Below are 22585 nucleotides of genomic sequence, written 5' to 3' on the forward strand. Positions count from 1 at the left end.
TTTTTTCTTTCCCAAAGCGTCCATCTTTGCCATGACAAAGAGTGTGGAGTGGGCTGCAATCTGCCAGCCAAACATCCTCCAGGCAGCTTAAGACACTCAATGGACAGATTTGGGAGGCGGGTTTAATGTGAACGCCTCAGGCTGTGTTTTTCCTGTGCTTTTAATCATCTGAACACGTGTTATGACGACCACCATTATCTTAAAGGGGTCATCGGGTGCCCATTTTGCACAAGTTGATATGATTCTTTAGGGTCTTAATTAAAAGGCTATAACATACTTTGGTTAAGATTTCTCAATGATAGCGTATAAAACACCTTTTTAAACCTGTCAAAATCAGCTGTTTTTAGCAACCTATTCTAGTCCATGTTGCTTTAAATGCTAATGAGCTCTGTTGACCCCGCCCCTCTCTTCCGTGGGGTGACTAGCAGTACCGTTTACTTTAGCCACGAAACTGGCTAAGTAGTACATTATTAGGAAAGGCGATTTTGCAAAGACTCATAAACCCTTATGCTCACTTCTTCTGTAGATGAAGCTGGATCACGAATGATTCGTGTGAACATAGACGCATTTACGTAGATCGGGGATCGGCGCATTCACTTCAAAACAAAAGTAACGTTAATCCTCTGCGTCTTCAGCGGCTCAGATGTCGGGAGTAAATGATGACTGCTTTATTCATTATTACATTCAACAAAACACCTCAATCACTTAATCTGAGACATCTAGTCTTCCCTGCACCGGAGGCAGACAGCGCTCAGCTCACTCAGGGCGGGTCTAAGGTAAGACGGTCTTGTCAATCAACTATCATGGGAGCGGTCTGTACAGAACTACGTCATTCTGACAGGAGTCTCAGAACAGCCTGATTTGAGAAAGAGGATTTTAAAAACCACTGGGTGGATTTTTATCATTATAGGATGGATGTGTACACACACTTCCAACACACATTTATGTTCAAACAAATTGTAAAGTGAATTTTGCATCCGATGACCCCTTTAAGACTATCTTCAGCTCGCTCGCTTCCTCAGAAGACAAGGCTTTAGTGAAAATTACTGTGAAAAATTATTTGGGGGCAACGGTGCGAGCGACCCGATCAAAGCTCCTCAATAGTTGCAGAATCCAATACAAACAAACCTTCTGTGCATTTACTTTTTGTTTGTTTTTTTTACTTCATCGAAATGAAACTGGTACAAAAATTTTGGCACTTGCTATGTGAATGCACCATTTTAAAAAAAAAACCATGTGCATGAAATTACTCGTGGTAAAAAATGGCCGCATTGCAAATTTTTGCAAATCACAGTTTTAGAGTAAAACAGATTTTGGAAAATAAATATTTCATATAAAATGTTAAAAATATTTTTGCGTATAATACCAATGTTCATAAGCTGCTACATTTTTTATTTATTTAACTTTTTAACTTTTTTTTTTTTTTTTAATTTCAACAATAAAGTGTCTTCTTTAAAAAACAGAACAGATTCTTAAGTCTGCACCCCAAAGCATTCAAGCTGTACGACAGTTTAAGTTTTAAGTGTTCAAACAGTGGTTAACAAGTAATAAATGGATCGTAACTATTTCATAAATATAATTTAGTACCATTAGATGTCCTAAAAAAACTAAATATTAAATAAAAAACATTTATAGAACTAAAATACAGCACGTCATTGAAATATAAATAAATAAATGTTGCTTCCATCGGAGTGAATTCATTCTGACGAATTCATTCTGACGAACGTAGTGTTTACATGAACGTTAAATAAAGTGATCGGGTTGATGTGAGTGTTTAAATGTCACACGCTTCTGATCAGATTTACTCTTTTGACATGTGCACACTGCATGAATATACACAGTTTACCACTGTTGTTGCATACTGTTTTAAAAAGCACACTTGATATTCATCTACTTCGAGTTGCACGTGCAGTATTTTGCAGTTTCGGTTTTAATCAGATCTGGCCAGTTCAATCCGATTGATGTAGTTGCATGTGCTTTTGTTTTTTTAAATTCCGATTGTGCTTGTAGTCCTGTTATGATCGGATTATTAGGGTCCATGTAAACACAGCTACTGAGCAGAAGGTGCACTAAATCAAATTTTTTGACTGCTTCTAATTTGTTTAGCATAGAGTCCTGGAAAAGTGAAAGCGAGGCTTTGCCAGAGGTGGGACGTTACGTTACAGATGCACACATGCACAGTGTCAGAAACGAACAACAAGGCTTTTATTGGGGGAAATTGCTGGTGGGATATTGTAGAGCAGTTGGAGCGTTTGGTCGTGTGCAGATAAGCGGCGTCTTTCATGCGGTGCTGCTGCTTTTCACACAGGTTTCCTTCTGAAAGATCACAGAATGACCAATCAGCTTTTTGTGGCCGCAGGGAAAGTTGTTTATTTCCTGTTTGGCCTGGAAAAATGGGGAAAAAGTGAAACAGGCTTGTATGTGAGTTGTGAGTTATGAATGCACTCAGAAATAAAACAAATATCAATGCAAGGATCTGAAGTTTCAATGCAATAGTGCAAGAAGTAGTACAGGGTTATGTGATGGTATCGGCACAGGTCTGTTATGTTTGCTGAATCAATAAATGTAAACCTTAATGATCAATAGGAAGTTCAAAAGAACAGCATTTATCTGAAATAGAAATCTTTGCACACTAAAGAAGTGTGTAGTTTATGATGGTGTTTCATCAACTAAATTATTTTGAAATACAAATACCGAAATAGTTTTTTCTTGTAAATAAATCTTTATTTAAACTTTGGAAAACCATTTTTTCAGAGTTACAATGTAAATGTTTTTACTGTCACTTTTGATCAATTGAATGCATCCTTGTTGAATAAAAGTATTAATCTGTTAAAAAAAGAATCTTTCTATGCAGTAAGATTAAAATAAAGATTATCAGTGTATGTTTCACTGTTTAAAAAATACTATTTTAGTTTTTTAACTTCGAAAGTTAATGTTTAATTGTGTTTCTTGCTACTTAATATCTTTGTAATTATTTGTGAAATTTACTACCAATGTCTTTGAGTAAATTGTTTCTCCACTTCTTGTTCAGTGTATCTGAATATTTTACAATAAATTAATAAACCCAAGTATAAACCACTTACTTTTAAAGTTTTTCCCAAATCTTGCAGCCATAAAAGCATTTCACAATCAAAAAAATAATTATAATAATAATTAAATAAATAAATAAAACATTTGAAATTTACTAAATTAAAATAAATTTTATTATTATTATTATTATTATTTAAAATTCTTGAAAACTTGTTCAATTAAAAATGTATATAAAATATATTATTATTAGTTGTAGTACTATTGATTATTTTATCTTTCTATGCAGATGCACTCCAACAAAATCACCCCACTAATTATAAAATGATTCATTCTTACTTGAATATATTTATTAAAGAGTATATTTATTATAATTTATTAAAACTAGGAGAACAATCCTGTATTTTTTCCCCAGCACTTTATATATTGCAGAAAAACAAAGCTTCACAGTTTTTTCCAACATCATGCAGCTCTAGTTTGTTTTTTTACTGAAGAATTGATCAAATCCCTGTGGATAATGATTGAATATATGGTTCAGCATTCATTCATTATTGCATTTTCATCAGTTGGATTTAAGTCAAAAGCTCTTTGAAAGCTCTTAAGCAAACACAAGCTGCGTTCAGTGAAACCCGTGAGCGCTGGGGGTCAGATGAGACGATCTCTCCAGGGACGATGCTGATTAGCGCTGGAGAGCGTTTCCTTTGATTCACTCTGAAAGGACCCACGCTTGACCTGGAAAAGTGAGTGAAGTGACCAGAAGCCGGACGGCTTTATTGCAGGTGGAAATGCTGACAGAACAAATGGGCCGTAATCAGAAGGGAGCCGTTTCCCACCAATTCCACAAACTCAGGGAACAATTTCTTCCTTTAACAGAGGAAGGACCTTTCTGGCAGCAGAAACATCCCACTCTCGCATTAAAAGCAATTTGCGTCGGGAAGACTGTGCATCACAGATGGCGCCCGCTTTATTTCACTTGGCATGTTCTGCTGAAGTTATTTTCTTCCTTCCATCATTTGTTTGTGCCATTACGCTTCTCAACTCAAACACGATTCGATCTGAGCCGATTCCATCACTTATCTATATATCTCTGCTGCTTTTCTTTTGCATCAGTCCATGTATTGATAGTATAGTTGAACACTGAGAATATATTTTAGTATCATTGAAATATTATTATAGTTTGTATATTTATATTCAAATATATTTATAATATTGTTTTTATATATATATATATATATATATATATATATATATATATATATATATATATATATATATATCTCAAGTAATTAAAAAAAATAGCCTTGGAAGCTAACTGATATAAAAACATAATAAAATAAAATTAATATTATACAGTATATAAATTCTAAACTAAAATTAATATAATAATAAATGTGTGTGTGTATATATGTATGTATGTATATAGTATATATAAGTGATATGATTTGTAATATGTAAAATTAAAGTATATTTTATTTTAGGTAACATATTTATTAATTTAAGTAACATTTTTAATTTTTTTAACAGTTTTGGTTTTAGTTAATTATAATAGCCCTGATTCAGAGTGAATGCATTCATGCTGCAAATTTCAATTATGATACATTAATGTTTGTCTACCAAGCTAATTTTCTGCATGCATTTTTAAAGGAATATTTCAACCAAAAAATACAAATGTCCTCAGGCCACCCAAGATTAGGAGGGGATTGTTTCTTCATTAGGTTTGGAGAAATGTAGCTCAGCAATGGATGCTCTGCAGTGAATGGGTGCCGTCAGAATGAGAGTCCAAACAGCTGATAAAAACATCACAATAATCCACACCACTCCAGTCCATCAGTTAACATCTGGAGAAGACAAAAGCTGCATTATATTATGCTTTCATATGATAGTTATGCTTTAAATTGCATTTATTCTTTTTTTTTTTTTGTATGTTTAAATGTCTACAAAGCTAATTTAAGTCATTTCAGCATGCATCTGTAGGTTTACAGGTTTATAAAAGCATGCATTTATTATTGTACCCCAATATTCATGACTATATAGTGATATCGTATTGCATCGCTCCAAATGCAGCAGTCGTCTGCTGTTCAAACCGAAGCGTTTCGCTGGCTCTCGCTCTCTGGCTCTGTGCGTGCAGCATTGCGGAGGATGGGAGGAAAGACTCGGGCATGTAATGAGAAGAATAACAAGTCAGGAATGAAATTACATGGATCACGCAATGCAATAAGAGCTCTTTCTCTCTTGGAGAGCGTAAATAGGACGCCGCAGGTCCGCCATTAATGACATCCTGCACATTCACAGCGTCAAATAACCAACCGGCCTTCTGGGTAATTACATCCAGAGAGAGAGGATGCTGAATGTACGTGCAAATAAAATAACACAATTCAATTTATTTCAGTCTATTCTGTGATTAAGAAGTTGCTGAGGTATCAGTGTTTGCACGGAGCTTCTGATGCACAAATCACATTCAGAGACGCTGATGGGTCACGATAACGTCTGAACGCTGAATCCGTTCTGCTGTAGAGACACGAGGGATTTTATCTTTGCTCTGAGGAAGTGTTTTAGAGTAGAATTCCCACTGAAGAATAGAATTTAAACAATCTCGACGTGGAAATATGGTGAAAAAACCATGAAGCACTGCAGATGACGTAATACTCGTAAACAACTTTATATATTTATGTACCGTGCACTACTGTTCAAAAGTTTGGGAAGATTTTTTAAAAAGAAGTCTCTTCTGTTCACCAAGGCTGCATTTATTTAATCAAAAATACAGTAAAAATTGTGAAATATTATTACAATGTAAATGATCTTTTTTCTACGTGAATATTTGTTAAACTGTAATTTATTTCTGTGATCTGCAGCTGTATTTTCAGCATCATTACTGCAGTCTTCAGTGTCACATGATCTTCAGAAATCATAATAATATACTGATTTACTGCTCAACAAACATTTCTGATTATCAATTTAGTTGTGCTTCACAATATTTTTGTGGAAACTGTGATACATTTTATTTTTCAGGATTCACAGATGAATAGAAAGTTCAAAAGAACAGCGTTTATTTGAAATAGAACATTTTAATGTGGAACATTATAAATGTCTTTACTTACACTTTTGATCAATTTAATACGTCCTTGATGAATAAAAGTATTCATTTCTGTCCAAAAAAACTTTTGACCATTTGAATAATTTGCAATAGGCTTAGAGTACTTTGTATTTATGCCACATGTCAGTAGTTTGATATTGTAGTATTGTTTAGGATCTGCATGCATCATTCATGAGATGAGTGGTTCATTCAATCAGATTTCTTCTTTAAAGTGAATAATGTTGTGATTCATCTCAGATCTAAGCTTCCAGAAGCGGAGCAGTGGGCGACCGCTCTTCAGCTCTGTTGTGAGCGGTGGGCGGGTTTGGAGAGGTGTGTGTGTGTGTGAGAGAGTGAGTGAGTGAGTGTCTGTGTGTGTGTGTGTGTGTGTGTCTGTGTGTGCGTGTCTGTCTGTGTGTGTTTGTGTGTCTGTGTGTACGTGTGTGTGCGCGCGCGTGTCCGTCTGTGTGTGTGTCAGAGCACATCAGTCTCAGTGAGGTGAGTGTGAGGTGAGTTTGGGCTCCAGACGACGCTCACTGAAACACATCCATTACTCTGATTAACTTTTAACGTCACTACTGCTCCGTCCTGTCTGTCTGACTCCTTTCTGTCTCATTCTCTCATTTAGGACAGAGGCAAAAATATCTAATTATAATTTTATATGCAAAAATATCTATAATTATTGAATAACGTATTGAATACGTTTACTTTGTTAAACGCCGATCGGTCTGCACGCTCCTGTTTTAAACTGAACACAACTCATCTCACAGCTGGTCCGTTTTAACAGCACACTTACGCTCACATCTGCATGCAAACATGTCGTCAGCGTGGAAGTTCTTCATTGTGAGTCAAGTTCGCTGACGAAGTTTCAATCAAAGCCACAGCAGAACTGTTTTGTGTCCCTGAGCATCATGCAGTGGTGTTTCGTTACTGAATGAATCCACATTTTTGAACGAATCAAGCGATTCTTCTGTTTCCTCTGCAGTGAAAAGCTTGTTTATAGTATGCGCACTCTAATGTGAACATTAAAATTGGCAAAAATAAATTCTCCACTGCTCACAAAGAGAAGTATGAAACAGTCCAAAAAGTTTGTGGTATAAAGTGCTTTTTTTTACTTGAAGAATATGTTGTCTTTTTCCTTTATTTAGTTGTCAGAGTGCACCAGAATGCTTCATTTACATGTTCAATTCTCAAAACCTTTCTTCTGGGGGAGGACGTCCCTAGACCCCCATACAAGGTTTAAATTACGAACTATGTCACCTTTTTTGACCTCTTGTGAGTTTGCAGGTATGAGATATAATTTTAAAAACACAGTTTACAACACACTTTATTTATGAATTTATTCAGCTGCTGTGTTTTTGTAACCGTAACACAGTGTTGGTCACGGGTGTTTTTGAAACGTTTGTAATCGCTCCCTGGAGAAGCAGATGTTCCTGTGTGTATGAATGGAGATGTGCGCTGATCGTTTATTAAACAGATGGAGTTCAGAGCGTTTTACGCTGATTACGCACCTGGATTAGTCTGTGTAATGGAATCGTCTATTGTCATCCCGTGAGTTTGCGGTTTGTGTTCTCGTCCTCCGTGTTTCCTCGTGAACAAACGCTTGTATGTTTAGCCACGGTTCTTCTGCGTCTCATTGTTTCCAGCTTTTCTCCAGCGCTTCTTTGACGGCGTTTCTGTAGTTTGAGGATTAGCAGGCTTTGATCGGATGTATGATTGTAATTACACTCCTGATAATCTGAGATTAGCGTCTGTCTTTGTCTTTTTACATGATGAGTTTGTGCTCATCTGTTTTTCCTAAATGTAATAAAAAAATGCACGAGAGGAACTCAAAGTGTTTTGCTCTTGAGTTTGTGCTGATATTTGTCCAGAAGTGAAGTGATCTGTGCTTCAATCTGTCCTGCTGCTCTAGAGACTCATAAACGCAGAGACCAGTTGGACGGCGATGGCGGCTGAAGTCTTTAGCCAGTTGGAAACTTCCATATGGGTTTATTTATTTATTTGCTGTAAAACTGTGACTGTTTTTTCAATCAGAGAAACCATCGTTTCGAGAGCCGTTTTTTAATGCAAGGAAAAATAGGGCTAAAAATAATCATTGCATATTTTTCACAAAATGCATTTAAGGAAAAATACTTTTAAAAATTATAAGTTTTATTTATAATATAATTTTTTTTACAGATTTTTTTTTATAGTTATATTTATTATATATATATACTCATATATTTAATAATTTATTTAAATAGTGATTAATATTTATTATTTTTTTAAATATTAAATATAATTATTTGTAATATTTACATAATATTGTTTAATATATTGCCCAGCTCTAGTTATTTATGTAGTATTTATTATAAATATTTTATATACTAATATAAAATATGCAATATTTACCATGTTTATTTTGTGTTTAATATATCACTGTATGTCATGATAAATAAATATTAAATAGTATAATATTTATTTACATGGTTACATTTTTATATTATACAGCATACTAGAATTATTTTATATTCACAGTATTTCATATTTATTTAATGTATTTTTCAGCTCTAGTTGTTTATATAATATTTCTTAAATACTAATATTAAATCTGTCTAATATTTAACAATGTAATATGCGACATTTAATATTGAATAATATAATTATATCTAATATTCACAATTTTTCATATTTAATATATTGCTTACCTATGGTTATTCATGTAATGTTTAATATGCATTCTAATATACTCCTATAAAATATATCTAATGTTTACAGTATATTCAATATTTATTTAATATGTCACCACAAGGCATCATAAATATAACATTTAATAATATAATATATATTTCTATAATGTTTGATTAATATAATTATATCTAATATTCACAGTGTATTATTGTCCAGCTCTAGTTTTTTATTAATAATATTTATTATCTATAATAATCAGAGAGTTGGCCGGCGGTGGCGGCAGCAGCAGAGTCTCTCTCCAGTTGGAAAGTTCTTGTAGACTGGTTTGAGGAAGACCACGTCTGCGGCGGCTTCTGTTCTCGACAGATGAATCCTCAGCCTTCATGACTCGTATCGAACCCTCGTAAAGCCCTTCCTGCTGGAAGCATGCTGCAGACATTCGTGCTGGCGCTCTGAGATCCGGCGGGGGTGATTTCTTCTGGGTGATTCAGATGAATCATGTCGTGTGGCTGAGTGATTCACATATGCTTCCCTTCTCTCTGCGCTTCTACTGCACTCAATCAAGAACGGAGACCGGAAACAATTCAGTATATCACTGCGTTTGCTCAGTCAGGTGTGCGAGTAAAACAATACTCCATATGGGTTCATATTTATCTGTTTGCTCTAAGCTTAACAATGTTTAAAGTCCCCCTGTAGTCAAATATTTTATCCATTGACATTGAAATGACATTGAAATGTTTTTTCTTGTGAAAATAATTTTCTCATGTTTTAAAATAACTTGAATGTAGCTCTACACCTTTGCCTCATTTACTATACTCGGATCTATGAATATACAAATTAGCCCCGCCTCCACTCAGTCACACTGGCCAGCGACTCCTGATCCACTGAACTATATGTGTGTGTTTTCTATGTGTGTGAAGTGCAGACGCCGATGCAGGAGAGCTGGGACTGACTCTGGGTTACTTTCACACTGTTGCCGCAAGTTATAATTCATGTTAGCGGTTCTAAAGCCACATTTAAAAAACCCGGCTTCATGGGTTTTGTGCTGGTATTGGTATATTTTGCATGCTAGTGATAGGAATCTATCCCTTGACATGACTGGTTATTGAGTTTTGTGACATAGCGAACCGAAGGCTGTTTCAAACTGCGTTTCTGGGTCAGCCTTTGGGAAACTACAGTTTTAAGGAGAAAATACTCAGCAATGGTGTTGATTAATGGATTGGCACATGGTTTGTCTAAAAGCACCACATAGACAAATAAACAACATTAAAAAAAACTTGATTTTCACTACAGGGGGACTTTAATACATAAAGTGAAATATAGTAAAAATAGCAAATATAGTAAAAATCATTACAGCATGTTTAAAACACTGCTTCTCCCAAAAATGTATTGAAGTAAAGATCATTTAAGAATGATATTTTTTAACATGTAACACATAAAAAAAATATAAAAAAACCCATTATATACATATAATATAACAAAATAATATACATAATACATATATAGATACACACTTTCACAGACTTTTACATTAAATGTTCCCTCCTGGTGGAATGACCTGCCCAACTCAATCCCAGCATCTTCAAGAATCGGCTAAAAACACATCTCTTCCATCTTTATTTGACCCTCTAACTCTATCACCCTCTATTCTAATTCTATCCTTAGGAAAAAAAAGTGCTCCTTTTAGACTTGCACTCTATTCATTTAGTAACTGCTTGATTTCTTAAAAAAAAAAAAATCTTTTTATTTATTATTAAATGAACAAAAAGGCCTCTAACACTAGCTTGCTCAATTCTTTTTCTATTCTATCTGTTTTCTTTTTATATATTATATAATACAAAAAACCTTGCTAGTGTAGTGTGTTAATAGCTGAGGCTTGTTATAGCACTTGTGTATCATTGCTCTTTTATTGAGTTTGATTGCTTCTATTGTCCTCATTTGTAAGTCGCTTTGGATAAAAGCATCTGCTAAATGACTAAATGTACGTGTGTGTGTGTGTATATATATATATATATATATATATATATATATATATATATATATATATATATATATATATATATATAATGCATTTATAATGTAATATGTGTGTATAATAATGTGTATATATAAGAAACATTCATATAATTATGTAATATTTTCATTAGATAATGGATCATCACTGTATTATGAATATTTAATAATATAATATTTATTTATATCATGTTTTATATTTATTATGGATATTATATTGAATGATGTAATTGTATTTAATATTCACAGTATTTAATTTTTATGTAATATATTAGCCAGCTCTAATTATTAATATCATATTTATTGTATAAACTTATATAATATATACTAATATAATATAAATATATCTAATATTTTCCATATATTTATAATATCTATTTATGTAATGTTAAATATTGAATAATATAATAGTATTTAATAGTCACAGTATTTCATATATATATATATAAAATAAAATGCATGCAATATTCACAATATATTATATAATGTTTTTATTTATTTATTGGCCATTCTAGTTTAGTGTAAGAGCAAGATCTGCTGTGAGGATGTCATTATAAGTATATAATATTTTGTAATATATTATGTATGTATTTATGGAATGTTTAGTAATATAATAATAAATTACATTCAATATTCAGAACATATTTCATATTTATGTAATACAGCGCCCAATGCTAGTAATTTAAATATTTATTATATATATACTAATGTGTTAATATAACATGTATGTAATATTCGCAATATATTTATTTAATATTAAGTTCAGCATAAGAGCAGTTGTTTAATACTATAATAATATGCCCAACATTGACAGTATATGGAATATTTATGGAATATTCAGCATAAGGACGTCATTATTGAGGCTCCTCACTGAGCTCATAAATGGACTTCAGTCGGTGCGGTGAAAGAGCTTGGTGTTTCTTTCTCTTCTCGTCTCGAAGCTCTCGTCAGATAAAGATGGGTTCAGAGGTGACGCTCATACTGTCGTCATGGCAGCCGCGCTTTCATTCAGGCAGTGGCTCGGGGAGCCGGGGTCCTCACTCAGGGAGATGCCAGACGATCTGAAGCTCTCTGCAGTGGATATGAAAGCCGGCCCGCCGGGGTCAGCAGCTATTGTGCTGCACTTCTGGTGTCTTTATTAGAGCCAAAAAGGAAAATACTGCTGTCAGTTTCTCACTGAGTTCTGCTCCAGATCCTTACAGTGACTGGATTCTGTGGAGCAGGAAAGGAGATGTTTAGCAGAGTGTTCACGCTGCTTTATGTGTGTGTTTATATAGATTTTTAATATATGTTTCTATATTTAATACATTCAAGCAGTCAATACCAACAAAATAGCAATAATATGCAAGTTACTTAATATAATGTATGTAAATCAATTTAATGAATAAATTATATTGAATATAAAATTTTACAAATACAAAATGCCTATTTATGTTTATTATAGACACATACATAAATGATAATCTAAAATAATATATAAATCGCTTTAACAAAATTAATCTAAAAAATAATACATTTTAAAAATACAAAAATATCTATTTGCTCTTTATATACACACATACAATGTAAACTTATGTGTATTTATATATATATATTTATATTTATAATAAACATATATATATATATATATATATATATATATATATATATATATATATATATATATATATATATATATTTTTTTTTTTTTTTTTTAATCTTTGATTATTATTTTCAATATTATTTTTATTAAAATTATTTATATATTATTTAAAAAATTTAAATATTATCATAATATATGCAAGATTATTGTATCCATTAAATGGATTAATTTATTTTTATTTTACATTAAATTATGTACATACTGTATGTGTATAATGGACCAGCATAAATATTTTTTTAAATGTATTATTAATTTAGCTATATTTGATTATTTTATTTATCATATTGTTACTTTTTGATGATTAAATCTTTTCACGTGACAACACTGAAGAAATGACACTTTGCTACAATGTAAAGTAGTGTGTACAGCTTGTATAACAGTGTAAATGTGCTGTCCCCTCAAAATAACTCAACACACAGCCAGTAATGTCTAAACCTCTGGCTACAAAAGTGAGTACACCCCTAAGTGAAAATGTCCAAATTGGGCCCAAAGTGTCAATATGTTGTGTGGCCACCATTATTTTCCAGCACTGCCTTAACCCTCTTGGGCATGGAGTTCACCAGAGCTTCACAGATTGCCACTGGAGTCCTCTTCCACTCCTCCATGATGACATCACGGAGCTGGTGGATGTTAGAGACCCCACAGATGCTCAATAGGGTTAAGGTCTGGAGACATGCTTGGCCAGTCCATCACCTTTACCCTCAGCTTCTTTAGCAAGGCAGTAGTCATCTTGGAGGTGTGTTTGGGGTCGTTATCATGTTGGAATACTGCCCTGCGGCCCAGTCTCTGCTTCAGTATGTCACAGTACATTTTGGCATTTATGGTTCCCTCAATGAACTGTAGCTCCCCAGTGCCAGCAGCACTCATACAGTCCCAGACCATGACACTCCCATCACTATGCTTGACTGTAGCCAAGACACACTTGTCTTTGTACTCCTCACCTGGTTGCCGCCACACACGCTTGACACCATCTGAACCAAATAAGTTTATCTTGGTCTCATCAGACCACAGGACATGGTTCCAGTAATCCATGTCCTTAGTCTGCTTCAGCAAACTGTTTGCGGGCTTTCTTGTGCATCTTTAGAAGAGGCTTCCTTTGGGACTACAGCCACGCAGACCAATTTGATGCAGTGTGTGGCGTATGGTCTGAGCACTGACAGGCTGACCCCCCACCCCTTAAACCTCTGCAGCAATGCTGGCAGCACTCATACATCTATTTCCCAAACACAACCTCTGGATATGACACTGAGCATGTGCACTCAACTTCTTTGGTCGACCATGGTGAGGCCTGTTCTGAGTGGAACCTGTCCTGTTAAACCGCTGTATGGTCTTGGCCACCTTGCTGCAGCTTAGTTTCAGGGTCTTGGCAATCTTCTTATAGCCTACGCCATCTTTATGTAGAGCAACAATTATTTTTTTCAGATCCTCAAAGAGTTCTTTGCCATGAGGTGCCATGTTGAACTTCCAGTGACATGTATGAGAGAGTGAGAGCGATAACACCAAATTTAACACACCCGCTCCCCATTCACACCTGAGACCTTGTGACACTAACGAGTCACATGACACCGGGGAGAGAAAATGGCTAATTGGGCCCAATTTGGATAAGATTTTATATATATTTAAGAAAGAAACTCCTAGGGATTTGGATCAACATGAGCGCGAGTCAGTGAAGTTTTCTTTTGACCAAAACTATCTGAAGAATCTGAGAAGAATATTTTGAGAATATCATGATGTGTGAATATGAGCAGGAGTTTCTCATTTGTTGTGCTGTAAGTTTTTGTCGTGTTCTTAAGAATGTAGCGTGTGGGTGAGCTGAAGACGTTGGCAGTCGTTTTATTCCATGTCTGCATCTCCAGAGAGACGATGCAGAATACAGAGACGCATGAGGTGTGTGACCTTTGACCTTCAGCATAAACAAACCCATTGATCAGATAAAGAGAAACCAGAGGAAGGCGTTACTGCTCAGAAGCAGCTCTGAACTGGGTTTAATTCAAGCATCTTTAACCTCATCTGTCATGACATTCATAAACGTGAATCTCGTGAAAAACGTGAAGACTTAGATATCTTGGCCAGCAGAGTTTGAGATGTTTCTGTGTTGGAGAAGTGATTGAGATGTTAGAGATGCTTCTCTCTGAATATCTGTAAGATGTGCTGCTATGATTTCTCATTAGCTGCAGTTTTGGGGTTCGTTATCGAGGGAGTTAATTTTTCTAAGTGAGTGCGTTCATTATAAACAGTATGCAGTATTAATGAAGCCACGACGCAAACCCTGTGAAGACGCGTCGCTGCAACTTTTCCATGCTTTTGCGATTATAAATGTCTTCAGATGTGGATGTGTTTACCCTGTTTTGTGTGTTTAAATGTCATGATTCTGAAATCAGAGAGGCCAATGAGTTCAGGTCAGGTTTAAAGCTTGTTTAAAAACACTCTTCTGCTTTCTGCCAGATTCTCAGCTATTACAGTTACACGCATTTTCAAAACTTTGCCTCTTTTTTTTATTTATTTATTTACTTTATACACAAATCTGAGAATTGCATGCACAAAAAGCAAAATGCCTCACTTATCTCTTGAAAAACGAAGCACTGCATTCAAAATGTCACAAACACATCGCTAACATTTGCAAACACCTTTGCCATAATATTAATTCCTGTTCGATTTTTGTGTTACATGGAGATTTGTGTTTTGCAAAGTGTGTTTAATGAAATTGAAAACTGAATCAAAGACTGAGAATTAGTGTCTGGTTTTGGTGTGTGCTTCTGCTGTTTGAGTGACAGCTTTCAGAAACTGTGTGACATGGAAAGATTCTGTGTGTAAGCAGTTGAAAAAACTAAATATGTAATGGTATTGATTTGGCACACATCTCCATGTTTCTCTGTGCATATGCAGTGTTTGTGCCTCAGTCTGACGGGGTCTTGAGATGTTGAGGTAATGATGTTTGTGTGCTGATGCTGCAGAAACTGCTGCTGAAGTGTCTCAGAGTCGTCTCGTCTCACACTTTCACGGCGTTTTCTCCTTCTCTGTGTTTGCACAGAAAAATGCCTAATAACTGATGTAATGGCCAATCACTGACAGTCTCACTGACCCAAACTTTAGAACAGTAGTGTAGGCTAATAATATCAGTAAGACAGTTTGATGTTTGTCTCTTCTGCTCAGCAAGACTGGGTTTATTTGATCAAAAATACAGTAAAAATTTTGAAATATTATTACAATGTAAAACTTTTCTATGTGAATATCTGTTGAACTGTAATTTATTTCTGGTTATTTTCAGCATCATTACTGCAGTCTTCAGTGTCACATGATCTTCAGAAATCATAATAATATACTGATTTACTGCTCAACAAACATTTCTGATTATTATCAATGTTGAACACAGTTGTGCTGCTCAATATTTTTGTTGAAACTGTGATACATTTTATTTTTCAGGATTCACAGATGAATAGAAAGGCATTTATTGGAAACATAACTCTTTTGTAACATTACTCACTTTTGAGCAAATGAAGGCATCCTTGCTGAATTTATTTTGATTAGTAATAATTTAGCATTGCATGCGTGCAAGTGTGTGTGTGTGTATGTATATGTGCGTGCCTGTGTGTGTGTGTGTGTGTGTGTATATGTGCGTGCCTGTGTGTGTGTGTGCCTGTGTGTGCGTGTGCCTGTGTGTGTGTTTGTTTGTGTGTGTGTATGTGTGTGCCTGTGTGTGTGTGTGTGTGTGTATATGTGCGTGCCTGTGTGTGTGTGTGTGTGTGTGTGTGTGTGTGTGTATGTATGTATATGTGCGCAGAGACAGTCGTTTGGCCTTCAGCGTCCTGTCGGCGCACACATGAAATAATAACAGCGCTGCTGATTTCTGTTGTTTTTCTTGTATTATTGTTTAGCTGAGGAATGGATCTGAGCCCTCACAACTCAAACGAGGTTGTTTTTTTGCAAAATGCTTCCCAATTAGCGTAATAATGTCTTTGGCATGTGAATAATTCACAGAGATTGGCTTACATTTGCATTCGAGCCTCTGAATCTGAGCATTGTGAACAAGCTTTTATTTCTTCTCTTTGTTTGGGCTTCTTTCATCCTTCTTCTCAGTGCTGCTGGTTTGCAAACTAGTTCATCGGACTAGTTTTCAACAGCTGACCGGTTTGTGTGAGGAGAATCGAGAGCCGGTGCTTCGCCTGCCAAAGTCGTCCTGTTCTGATCAGACTGAAGATTATTTAAACGCAGCCGTCATTTAAAGCAATTACTGTGCTCCATTAAATATTAATGCAGCTCTTTCCTTCATCCTCAATCACACAGAGACATCTAACCGTCTCACACACACACACACACACACACACAGCTGCTCCAAATTAAATTGATGTCAGCTTCTCTTGATGGAGCCACAAACAATAATTGGCTCCTAATGCTTCTGCCTATTTGTATAATGACCACTTGTATTAATTTCTGTCATGAATATGAGCGCAGGAGTCGCTGCTAATCAAGAGTCAGCGGCTGGTGTTGCTTCAGACGCCGTGTTTGTCCTCGACCGGAGCACAAGTGCAGCTTTAAATGAACTCGTCAATCGTCTAGTATTTATATAACGATCTGCTCAAACCTTAAGCATATTTATTCAGCATTAAATTGATCAAAAGTGAGAGTGAATACATTTATAATGTGACAAAAGATTTCTATTTCAAATCAGTGCTGATCTTTAGAACTTTCTATTCATCTATGAATCCTGAAAAAATCAAATGTATCACAGTTTCTGCAAAAATATGAAGCAGGTGTTTTTAACCAGGATTATTATTGTAAAATAAATTTGGAGAGAAAAAAACATAATAATGTAAAATTATTTGAAGTAAAAGACATTACCATTTTGTATATTATTTTAGTTTTGATATACTAAAAGTGAAATAAACTTAAAATTAAATAAAATTATTTTAAAAACGACTAAAAATACAAAATTACTAAAAATGTAATAAATTCAACAGAAATTCAAACAGAAAATCTCAAAATAAAATCTAAATAAATTGAATCTAAAATACTACTAAAAACTACTATAAATTATAGTATCTTAATGGCACAAAAATATTAGCAACATTGATAATCAGAAATGTTTCTTGAGCAGCAAATCAGTATATAATTATGATTTTTGAAGGATCATGTGACACTGAAGACTGGAGTAATGATTTGATCACAGGAATAAATTACAGTTGAACAGATATTCACATATTTTTACTTTATTATTTGATCAAATAAATGCAGCCTTAGTGAGCAGAAGAGACTTCTTTAAGAACATTCAAAATTCTCACCCAAGTGTTTGACACATTAGCTCACACCTCCTTCAGAACACCCTAGCAACCTCATAGCAACCACTCTCATTTTTGCATGACTCACATTTACTTTTGCCTTGCATGCCATTTACATTCACCTAAATAGTTTTTTAAATTTATTTTCTCTCATTTCTATGTACCTTTTCCAAGGGAGAGATGGAGAAAAGCACTTTTGACGACTGACGTGGTAATTTCCCTTCATTAATAAAAGTGCCAATTATTTCTCTGAACGTCTCGCTGACAATCAGGTCTGAGTGTGGGGGGGGGGGGGAGAGAGAGAGAGAGACAGGTTTCCCAGTTTTCACGAGTGTTTGGTGTGTTGATCTGCGTGTGGATTGGCTTATTCAGCTCTATGTTTAGCTCATCAGAACACTTCAGCACAGAAACACACACACACACACACACACACAGAAACACACAGACACACACACAGACTCTCTCACTCAGTGTTATTACCGCTAACTAAAACCAGAAAAAACCAGTAGCACATATCATACACAATGGTAATTCAAAATGCTTTACATAAAAGGAATTAAAATAATCATACAAATAATCACAACAATAAAAGCAAGGAATTAAAATCGTAAAAATTTGTTAAAAATAATGTCATTATAAAGAAGTTACTTGAAATAAAAGTATAAAAAAATGAGTTGCAACTCATTTGTAAAATTACTGATATTAGTTATTAAAAGTACTAAAATAGCACAGAAAAACCCTACCGTATATAGACAGATTTAAGAAATATATAATATAATATAATAAAGTAGTATAGTATAGTATAGACAGGCAGACATATTAAAAAACTAAAAAGAAGACAAAAACACAGCAAAATTACTAAAACTTAAATTGTTACTTAAATATTTATTTATTGTAATAAAATGGAAATAGTATAGACCAGGTTACTAATATTATTTAAAAAAAAAAAAAAATTAATCACTTGATATAAAATAAAAAATACTTTATACTTTAATACTTTATTTTTCAGTTAGTTTCCAAGGTAATATTTCAAAAATTAAAAGTATTAGTTTTTAGAGGTTTAAAAAAGTAAAAAAATAAATCTAAGGACTTGTGACTTGCTTGACTAAATAAAGAAAATGACTTGATTTGGACTTGAGATCCAGTGACTTGAGACTTGACTTGACCTTCATGACTTTATAACAACTCTAATTATTATTATAAATCATTGCGATATAATTTGGTAAACAAAACCAAATGTTCAGTGGCCCATTCTTGCAACTGTTTTGAATGAATCAGTTCAATGAACGCTTCTGTGATAAAGCAGTGATTTGCCACCACTTACTGGCGGCATTAATGTCATAGAGTAGGTCTATCATTTCATTTCATATTTATATATTCCATTTTTTTAAATAATTATTTTCCCCAACAGAACAAACAGAAAACAAAACCAAACAAAAAGCTTAGGCAGACCTTAAATGCACAGCTGTCAATTTAGCTCTTATGAAGATAAAATCAAAGAAATCTATAAATTACAGCGGAAGATACATAACATTAACAGCAGTTTTCTTGTTTTGAGCCATGATGACTATTATAGTTCTCGAGAACAATGTGGGCAATCATGCAAAGTGAAAGAAACAGTCCAAATATCTGATGCAAATTTTGGGTCCATTTTATTTCTGATATAAGGGTTGATTTGTAGTCAGCATATTATTTTAAATTGAACAGCATGTTTTGTTACACACTGAAATTCTTTAGCGTGCTCCCAGACTGAATCCCAGGCTTCGCTGGAGATATTTAGTGCAAAATCATGTTCAAACATCTGTTAAATATGATCTGTGTCTCCTAGGATGGCCAAACTCTATATAACATAAATATGAGATACATATTTTTATCTTGTATTTTTATCCATATTTTCTCAATTACAGACTTATCGGTATAAAAAAGTAGTATTTTGACTATTTTCAAAATGTTATATTTAAAACATTATTATTTAAAATGTATAATTAAAAAATTTAATTTCTGAGGAAACATGAATAAGGTCATGTGGAAAAAAAATATTTGTTCCTGTTTGATGCTGTGAAATGACTGGACTTGATCTATATCAGGACTCGACTTGACCTGCTTGAGATGAGCCACTGACATGACTTGAGACTTGAACATGTGTGGCTTGCCCCCACCTCTGCTGATGTGTGTCTGCTTCGTTCTGATTCCTGGTAACGTCCCGTCACTCGTCTCCTGATGCACTGCAGCTCGAGTGAGGCTCAACACACCTGTCAATGAGCTTAGTGTACTTAAATCAGCATGAACTAAAGGCTTATCAAATTTAGTTATAATAATCACTTCTTTAAAATGTGTTATTATTATTATTATTATTTGCAATTTAAGTAATTAATCTTTCCATATTACCAATAAATGTGTTTATTATTATTATTATTATTATTATTAGCTATTTGAATAATTCATTATTCTTCTCACATTAATAATAGGTTTATTATTATTACTATTATTATTATTATTATTATTATTGTTGTTATTATTAAATAATTTGTTTTTAATTGACATGAAGCTTATGTTATTTTTTTATTATTATTTGCCATTAAAATAATGCATTATTTTTCCCAAATTAACAATTAATTTATTATTATTATTATTATCATCATCATACAATAACTTTTTTCATCGATATGGAGAAGCTGGTATTATTTTTTATTATTATTTGCCATTAAAATAAATCATTATTTTCCCATATTAACAATAAATGTATTATTATTATTTCAGATTTAAATAAGGCATTATTTTTAATATTATTATTATTATTATTATTATAGAATGTTCTTTTTTTTATTACAGTAATACAAATCTATGGGAAAATGTTTTTAATTGCCATGAATAAATGTCATAAGCCAAATAAACTTTTTTTTTTATCCTCATACAAAACAATTTGAAGTAGTTTTCTCTTGATTTCAGTGTGATATTTACAGGTGTTCATTAGTTTAATACAGTAATAAGTGGATGTGCATCTCTCTGGACTGAACACACACTCGTGTCCCTCAGGGGCCGATCTGAATGAACATCGTCTCCAGCCATAAACACACACACACAGAGCTTTTATTTGCCTGTTTGCTTTAGTAATTTGAGGGCCACATATAATCACCTTGGCAGGCCGAGAGCCCAGTGGATTTGTGGGTAATCCGCATTGATTTTTTTTGTCTTCCGCGCCTCTCAATGGCAGCATTTCTCTGATTACATCACAGGATTGATGATAAATACACATCGACTCGATTGAATCGCATTCACAGTGTGTCTCGCGGTGCTTCTGCGTTTGTCGCTTCGCTTCGGATCGCTCCGCTGATATCAGACGATTATTAGTGTAGATATCTGAGCGTATGCCGGTCTGACCGCTCGACCCTCAGCCGCACACACACAACGCCCGCTCATTAAATATTAATAAACCGTAATGGAAGACGATAAAAAGGAAAATTGCACATCATATGCAATACTTGGTTTTTATCAGCAGACGAGGCCTTTAATGAGAGCAGGAAGCCATCAAGTTATTTTTAGAGCAGCATAAATCAAATTATGAGAAATAATTCATAATTCTGCATCTTAATTCTCCTTCGCCCGTCAGTGTGTCTCTGTTGTTTATTATGTATATCTGCTCATTTGATGAGGATTTCAGCTCCAGTAAGACTTTCTGCAAACATCTCAGATTTCGACACAAAATCAGCACCAAAATAAATTCAGATCTTTACGTTTTATTTTCTGCTAGTTAAGTCTTTATATGCGTTAAACCACAAGTACAGAGTCGCTCTTATTGTCTCTAGATGAGCTTATTTAAGGTGTTTGCATCTGATTTTCTGTTCAGTTTGACCTCAGACAGTCAGGATTTTCACACTTGATTGGAAAACGCAGACTTCTGTGGTTAATAAAGAAACGTGGTGTTGTTGGTCTTTGCTGAAATCACTGACACAATGCTGGAGATGTTTCTCAGGCTTTTGGATGTAGTTTCTAGTGCATTACAGTGTTTGCTTGTTTGTTTGTTTATTGTATATATTTATTCATTTTTGTGATTTATTCATTTATTTATTTGTATCTTTTATTTATTTTATATCTTTATACATACATTTTTTTGTTCATTTATTTCATTTATTTATTATTTGTTTAGATTCAAATGTTTTTTATTTGCTACAATTTTGTAGTGGTTTGCTATGTGGTTGCTAAGTGTTTATTTTATGTACTTATTATTTGTTTATTTGTATTTTGTTTTATTTGCTAGGGCTGTGACGGTGACGTGGTGTTGTGATATTAATTATATTTATACATAAATGGATGCTCATTTTAACCAATTAACCGTTAACCGACCATAAGAATTTTGACTGATCATCAATTTATTTTTTTAGTAATTTATCAAAATATTTTAAAAGGGTTGCTGCATGGTTCAAATATGCTACACATATATATAAAAAAGAATTGCATATTTTAGAGAGAAAAAAACATAATTTGCGTATAAGTCGCATTTTATAATTTAATTCTGAAATAGGCCTAATGCCGACGCGAAATGTTTACAAACATTATAATAAACACTGTAAACACAGCTAGGCTATTTTAGTTTGCCTCACTCCACAACAAATCCTTACAAGAATTAAAAATATAAGCAGCTTTATAAACAACAAGCCAAAACGAATTCATTTCAGCTAAACCGAAACTGAAACAACATTGAGTCTCTCATTCGACACTAAATCAAATGTTTCCGTATTCGCAATGTATTTGAATGCCAAATATTATTTATTAGCCTGTACTTCACTCGCGTTCCAATAGCCACGTAAAACAAAATGTTTAGCATAAAATCACGGTGGTACGGTGATAACGCTTAACGGCACAGATTTCACTACATAAACTGAG

The 22585-nt window shown here is 33.9% G+C and overlaps 1 protein-coding gene across 2 annotated transcripts in view; it reads left to right on the plus strand.

The window, feature by feature from the left end:
* The window catches only part of LOC306865668 (netrin receptor UNC5C-like), a 217004-nt gene that overhangs the window by 131175 nt on the left and 63244 nt on the right, over window positions 1-22585 (plus strand). The gene's annotated exons all lie outside the window — the stretch shown is intronic.

The sequence above is a fragment of the Barbus barbus genome, assembly GCF_936440315.1.
Source record: "Barbus barbus genome assembly, chromosome: 47".
Lineage (NCBI taxonomy): Eukaryota > Metazoa > Chordata > Actinopteri > Cypriniformes > Cyprinidae > Barbus > Barbus barbus.